The following is a 6,110-nucleotide window of genomic DNA, read 5'->3' on the forward strand; positions in this document are numbered from 1 at the left end:
CAGTGCTGACTGGCAACACGGAGGTGACTAAGCTACAGGTAAATGTACATTCAAGGCAGCGTAGGTGGGAGCTGACCTCGGGCAGAAGGCCGCAGAGGTCCTGACCCTTGAGACTGCACGGGCAGAGTGAGGTGCGGTGTGAAAAACAGGGGGCAGGTGACTTGCAGATATGAGCGTGCGCACGTGCACGCACACACACACACACACACGCACACACACACACGTGCACACGGCTGTCAGCCTTTTACTTCCCTGTTCCAACTCTACAAGTTATATGCAGCCATCGAAACCTTCCCACCCAGCCTTCCCACCCCAGCCAACTAAGTGGAGGTTATTATGGAGAAATTGATCCTCGGATCTGGGACGAACTACCAGACCCAAGCTATGTGGGTATGCCTGTGTTAGAACCAAGCCAGAGTCTGGAATTTGAGGCTCCTCCTCCTCACACGGTCTGCTCCAGAGATGGTTTCGTCCACATGCACTGTCATCAGTCAGCCTTCCTATTGCCTTGTCTGAAAATATAAATGAAAGTTCCAGTATAAACGTGTGCTTGAGGACTATTTTAAACATGAAATTTAAAACTCAAGTTAGGAAAAACAAAATTGTTCATATATGAAACAAAGGAACAAAACCTTAGAAAATTTTTTTAATGTTTCTTTATTTTTGAGAGAGAGACACAGCATGAGCAGGGGAGGGGCAGAGAGAGAGGGAGACCCAGAATCCAAAGCAGGCTCCGGGCTCTGAGCTGTCAGCACAGAGCCCGACGCAGGAGCTCATGAACTGTGAGATCATGACCTGAGCTGAAGTTGGATGCTGAACCAACTGAGCCCCCCAGGAACAAAACTTTATAACTTCTATAATCAGGGTTTCAAGAAGATATTGTATCCATAAAAAAAGAATTGGATTTTAACAATAAGGAGTTAAAATGGTAAGGAATTAAAGAAATTATGATTGTTAACTTTTTTTTTCAAAGGCTAGAAAATAGAATTGGGAAAGTCTCATAAAATGTAAAACCGAAATATAATGTTCAGGATATGTGAGAGAAAAATTGAGAGAGAGAAACAAATTCAGGGGACCCAACATTTGACTAATAGGATTTCAAGAAAGAGAACACAAAGAAAATAGAGAAGTGAAAATTATTTAAAAAAAAAATAACAGAAGAGAGTCCTGAAGATCCATGAGTATAATGACTGTTAAACAAGATTAAAAAAAAAAAAAAGAAAAAAGAAAAAAAAGACCCACACAAACCCAGCATTGTGGGCTTTTGGAACTACAAGGAAAATGAAGATATTATGAAAATCCACAGAAAGAAACTGAGGTTATCTTACCTGGAAATGATATACACTTCTCACAAGCGATACTGGGCGGTGGTGTGGTGGTATTGAATGAAGCAGTTCCATCAGCATGTTTTCAAGAAGTGGTTCTGATGCTTCTAGACCCCATCCAGGGCCCCAAGAGCGGAGCGTCTGCAGCATGGGAGACTTGGGGACATTCGAGGATTCATGCTGTTTATCCCCCAATACAGGTTTCCTAAGATATGATCGAGGGCTTTCTGGTAGGTAGCTCTCCAGTAAGGCGGGAACTAAACCAGGCAAAAAGAAGACTGGGATCTAAGAATAATGGTTCAATTTGTAAGAGTAATACATTGCACATCTCAGGGGACGGCTCCACAGAGACCAATTATTTTCCACTGGAGCAGAGGAAGAAGGGACCAGGGAAGGATCTCCTTGTAGAAAGGATGAGAGACGAGACGGGTTGATGCAGATGCTGGAAGAAATTAAACAGAAGACAAGTAAAGAACAGAAGTACGTTCGTAAGGAGGAGAATTGTGTCAGTTTGAAAGTCAAGGGACTTTCAAGAAGGTTTTTCAAGAAAAGAAGTTTCGTCCTGGGAGACTATTCGACCATTATTCTAAATGGTGAAAAACACCTATACATAATGCATTTCCAGCAATTAGAATCAGAGAGCACCTACCACAGGAGGTAGTGGGGTTTGAGATTGTCATGGAAATGTTTCCAAAGTGTCCATTGTAGAGGTACTGATGATAAATCAAAAGAGCCAGGGGGGGAGGGGAGTGGGGGAGTGGGGGAGTGGGGGGGTGGGGGGGTGGTGAGCACGGGTGTGCGAACACTCACATCCTTTTACGAAAGGAGGAATCAAGGTGGAGACTCCATTTTTGAGGAAAGAAAATAGAAGTAGTTAAGTATATACCATTAAAATCACCCACGTAATCGACAGGTGTTAGACTGTACGGAGTGAGGGGACAGGTGGGTGGGGGAGTAAACTTGATCGTCTCGTGCAATGGTACCTCGATAACGTTCCAAGTAGATACTCGAGAAACAGCGTCTGCTGATTACTGAGAAATCCGCAGGCGGCGTCCAGCACCACGGAAGGACCGTACATGCTCTGGGTTTGCAGGACTTGTGCTTCCATATTTGGACCTCACGCTGGGAGGCTGTGGTTGTGCAGTAAGCAGAAGTCTGTCTTAATCATGCCTTAGTACGATTTGATTTTTAGGCCACCTGTTATTTCCAAAATACCTTAATTTGCGGGCTAAACAAAGATGGTGGTGGGAGCGTGGTTTTTATTTTGTAGACAAGAAAACGGGGCCCCACGATGCACATTTGGTTGTACCCGGGACCCGGGGAGTGGTGGAGTGAGGACTGTGGCACGGGGTTTCTTTGTCCGGGGTGCTCTACCTGAAAGCTCAGTGAAGGGGGCTGCCGGTGCCCAGGAAAGCAGGAGGTTCTTCAGATGTAAACAGATGATCTGAGAAAGTGTCAGGGAGTAGAAAAACAATGGAAAACCCAGTCACGCACTGGCGTTTCCCCGGAGGTTGGTCTGGAGAATGTGGGAGGGAAACCAGTTTGCGTACCTTTCTGTGCACGTGGAGCGGGGGTTGTTCTGTACACGAAGAAATGCTCTTTGCTCCTTACTGGAAACAGTTATTGTTTTTCCCTTTCCTGTTAGAATGGAGGAAATTGGCTCTGGACAAGAGTCTACTATTCATTTTAAGTACCCAATAAAAGTCCTGCATATATACTTGAAGTGCCAGCCAGAGGACAGGCAATTAGAAACCTGGGAAATATTTGAACACAGGTTTGAGGTTATTTGAACTAATAACGACATTTATTACTAATGAGACAGGAGATATGATTAGACTTTCTTCGTGAGCAAGCACAGTGTCTCCTGGCAACCACTGATTTTATTTCAAAAAAGGATACCTTTACTTTATCACGCGTAGTTTATCTGGCTACAGGACTCAACTGTTGGAATATTGAAGCGTTGTGACTATTGTAATCAAATCTGCATGCAGTTTTCTCTGTAAAAATAATTGCAAGCTTTCACTGTATTGAAGGAAATGCTTTCTAATCACACCAGTGTTAAATACGGGAAAATTTCACTAGATTCTAAAATATTTTTTTATTGATAACAGTCTGACACGTAGAAAAATTTTGCAAGAATTTAAATCTTGTAAGATGTTGTACAATTTATCACTATTTCTTATTCTAATAGATAGAAGAATACCTATAAAACTAGTCCTGGTAGGGGAAGACACTTCAGTGCTATGTAATTTATATATATATTATTTTTCTGAATACCTTTCCAATAAAAACAACTTTTGGAAAAGGGGCCATGACCATAAGTGTGCATTTTGTTCGACCTCATTTTCCTTTCCTTGTACAACTGGTGACACATTCTATAATCATAAATTTCTATATGTAAAATTGAACGTTGGCTTTAAGAAGATGAAGTATGTATAAAGTAAACCACTTAATTTTTTAAGTTAAAGTGTAGTTAACACTCCTTTAGAATAAAAATGAACAAATAAAAAAATAAAATCAATGTTCAGTTAAAGAGGATACAGATTGATTTATCTGGTCAGTATTTATAGGTTAATTAAATATATTATTTCTTATTTTTATAATTATAAAGTTACATTTTTTTTTTTAAGTACAAGCAAAACACAGAAGGTCAAAAGGCTGTGATCACTGTCCACCTCACCAAGAGTTGACCCCAGCTCTCAGTTTAGTGTACAACTGTCCAGGATATTTTTCTTCTTTACAGTAAAATATATTATAAATGTATTTTCAATATATGTGTTCTTTCATGATGTTAGCTTTTCCGTAGATGAGCATTGTCTCCCATGGACATGTTTTCACGTGTTCTCCCAATGTGCACGGCCAGTGGACCGTCTTACCCTACGTCCGGGGGCACCTGGGAGGCTCCATCTGTTGAGCATCCGACTCTTGATCTTGGCTCAGGTCATGATCTCACAGTTTGTGAGTTCAAGCCCTGCATCAGGCTCCGCACTGACAGTGCTCTCTCTCCCTCTCTCTCTGCCCCTCTCCTGCTCATGTTCTCTCTCTCTTCCAAAATAAATGAATAAACTTAAAAAAATTAGTTCAAAATGATCACTTTTCTTAAAGAGTTTGTGAGATTAATCTAAGCAGTATTACTATCCTGTTGAAAATACAATAGAAGACTATCTAAATGTGATTCTGTTCTTGGGGACCATAAGAAAATAGACTATGGGTAATGTACTAAGGAAGTGATAGCAAGAGATACTACAGGTAATACTGAGATGGAAGGGATATTTTGAAGGTTGCTAAAGTCAGTCTTTGTTTGGGATACGGAATTTTGAGGAATGTTAGTCTGTATGTATTTTTTTAAACACAAGGTATCTTTTTCTGTTAGTAAAATACCAGCCTCTTAATTACCACGTGACCCATGCATTTATGAAAATTTTAAAGTGCCGTTGCCTTCTCACACCGCCTCCGACTTCTGAAAGCTCAGCCGAGAGGATAAACACTCTGAAGGCTCTGTCAGCTGTTTTGAATAACAAAAGACAGCAAGATTCTAAAAGTTCTAACATATTATTAATAACAACTTTCCCCCAATTGTCATCCCCATAGGTATGATAGTATGATTACTTGTTTTATTTGAATCGATAAATGTTTTTCTATTTAATAAAAACGGGCGGAAACTATTGTCTATTCACTGTTATTTCCCAGGGCACTCAGCATGTGATGACGTCTTATCTGTTGAATTTATTTAGTAATGTGAAGGAAGACGTTAAAGGCCAGATGCACAGTAGCGTTGCCACAGTGGAGGCTACATATTGACGGAGATCTAGAGGCCAGAAAAGATGTGGAGTGCATAGGTGGGGCCAGGGGCAATGTGAGGGAGGGGCAGAAAGAGAGTGACATAGTCAGGATGAGAAAGAAGACAGGTACCATTGAAACCACCTGATGCCCGTGCCGTAAATCTAAGCGGACACTGAGCCAAATGGTCCACACCATGGAGAAGGAAAAATCCACCTCCTGTGTTCGTTCCTTCCTCTGACAAATAATTGTCGAACGCCCAGTAGTACGAGGCACTCTGCTCTAGCTTTGGGCATGTACCAGGAGACACAGGTTCCGGGCCGATGGACCTTTCGTGTCGGTAGGGAAAGTCAGGGAATGATAAATGTAACTGAATTCCATCGAATGGCAGAAGATGGAATTTGCTGTAGAAAGTAAAAGTGATCTCACAGAACCAAGGGGATGATGCGTGGCTTACGGTGTTAAATAGGGAGTCAAGTCAGCCTTATTAAAACTCAGGTGCTTAAATAGGATTTGAAGAAGATGAATGGGTTAGCCAAGGGAACAAGGAAGGGAGGCATTCCAGTTAGAAGATACTGCTAGAGGACATGGGAGACTGTGCTTGGGGGCTGCCTGGAATCCAGTGTTGCTGGAGGGCGGGGGGTGGGGAGCAGAAAATAAGGTCAGTAGATGAGGAGCCAGACATGGAAGGTGTTCAGAGCCATTTTTACGAGCTTTGCTTTCACTGGAAGGCATTGCCAAAATATTTCCTACACGATTGGATATTGGTGCGAGACGGTGCAGTCAGGCTTGAGTAGAAGGGTTTTATCTCTACCAGCTGGAAAGATAGAGCTCCACCAGAGGAGAGGTAGAGGCTTCTAACCTCATGGTGGGGAGGGTATACTTCATTAGGGGGCAGAGCAGCTGTTCAGTTTTGAACATCTTGTACTTGACATGTCTGTTCCACAACCAAATGGAGATGTTGAGTACGCAGTTGGATGTTTGGTCTGAACTTCCAAAGATTAT

At 42.1% G+C, this 6,110-nt stretch overlaps 1 long non-coding RNA gene across 1 annotated transcript; it reads right to left on the bottom strand.

Annotated features, from left to right (window-relative positions):
- Positions 1–2,279: 2,279 nt before the first annotated feature.
- LOC132660403 (uncharacterized) lies at positions 2,280–3,292 on the bottom strand. Its single transcript, XR_009601761.1, has 4 exons — positions 3,225–3,292; positions 2,876–2,963; positions 2,700–2,769; positions 2,280–2,455 (listed from the first exon to the last, which is right to left on the bottom strand). It is a non-coding gene; the product is annotated as an uncharacterized LOC132660403 (long non-coding RNA).
- Positions 3,293–6,110: the final 2,818 nt, after the last annotated feature.

Source organism: Panthera onca, chromosome B4, assembly GCF_046562875.1.
Source record: "Panthera onca isolate mPanOnc1 chromosome B4, mPanOnc1 haplotype 2, whole genome shotgun sequence".
NCBI lineage: Eukaryota > Metazoa > Chordata > Mammalia > Carnivora > Felidae > Panthera > Panthera onca.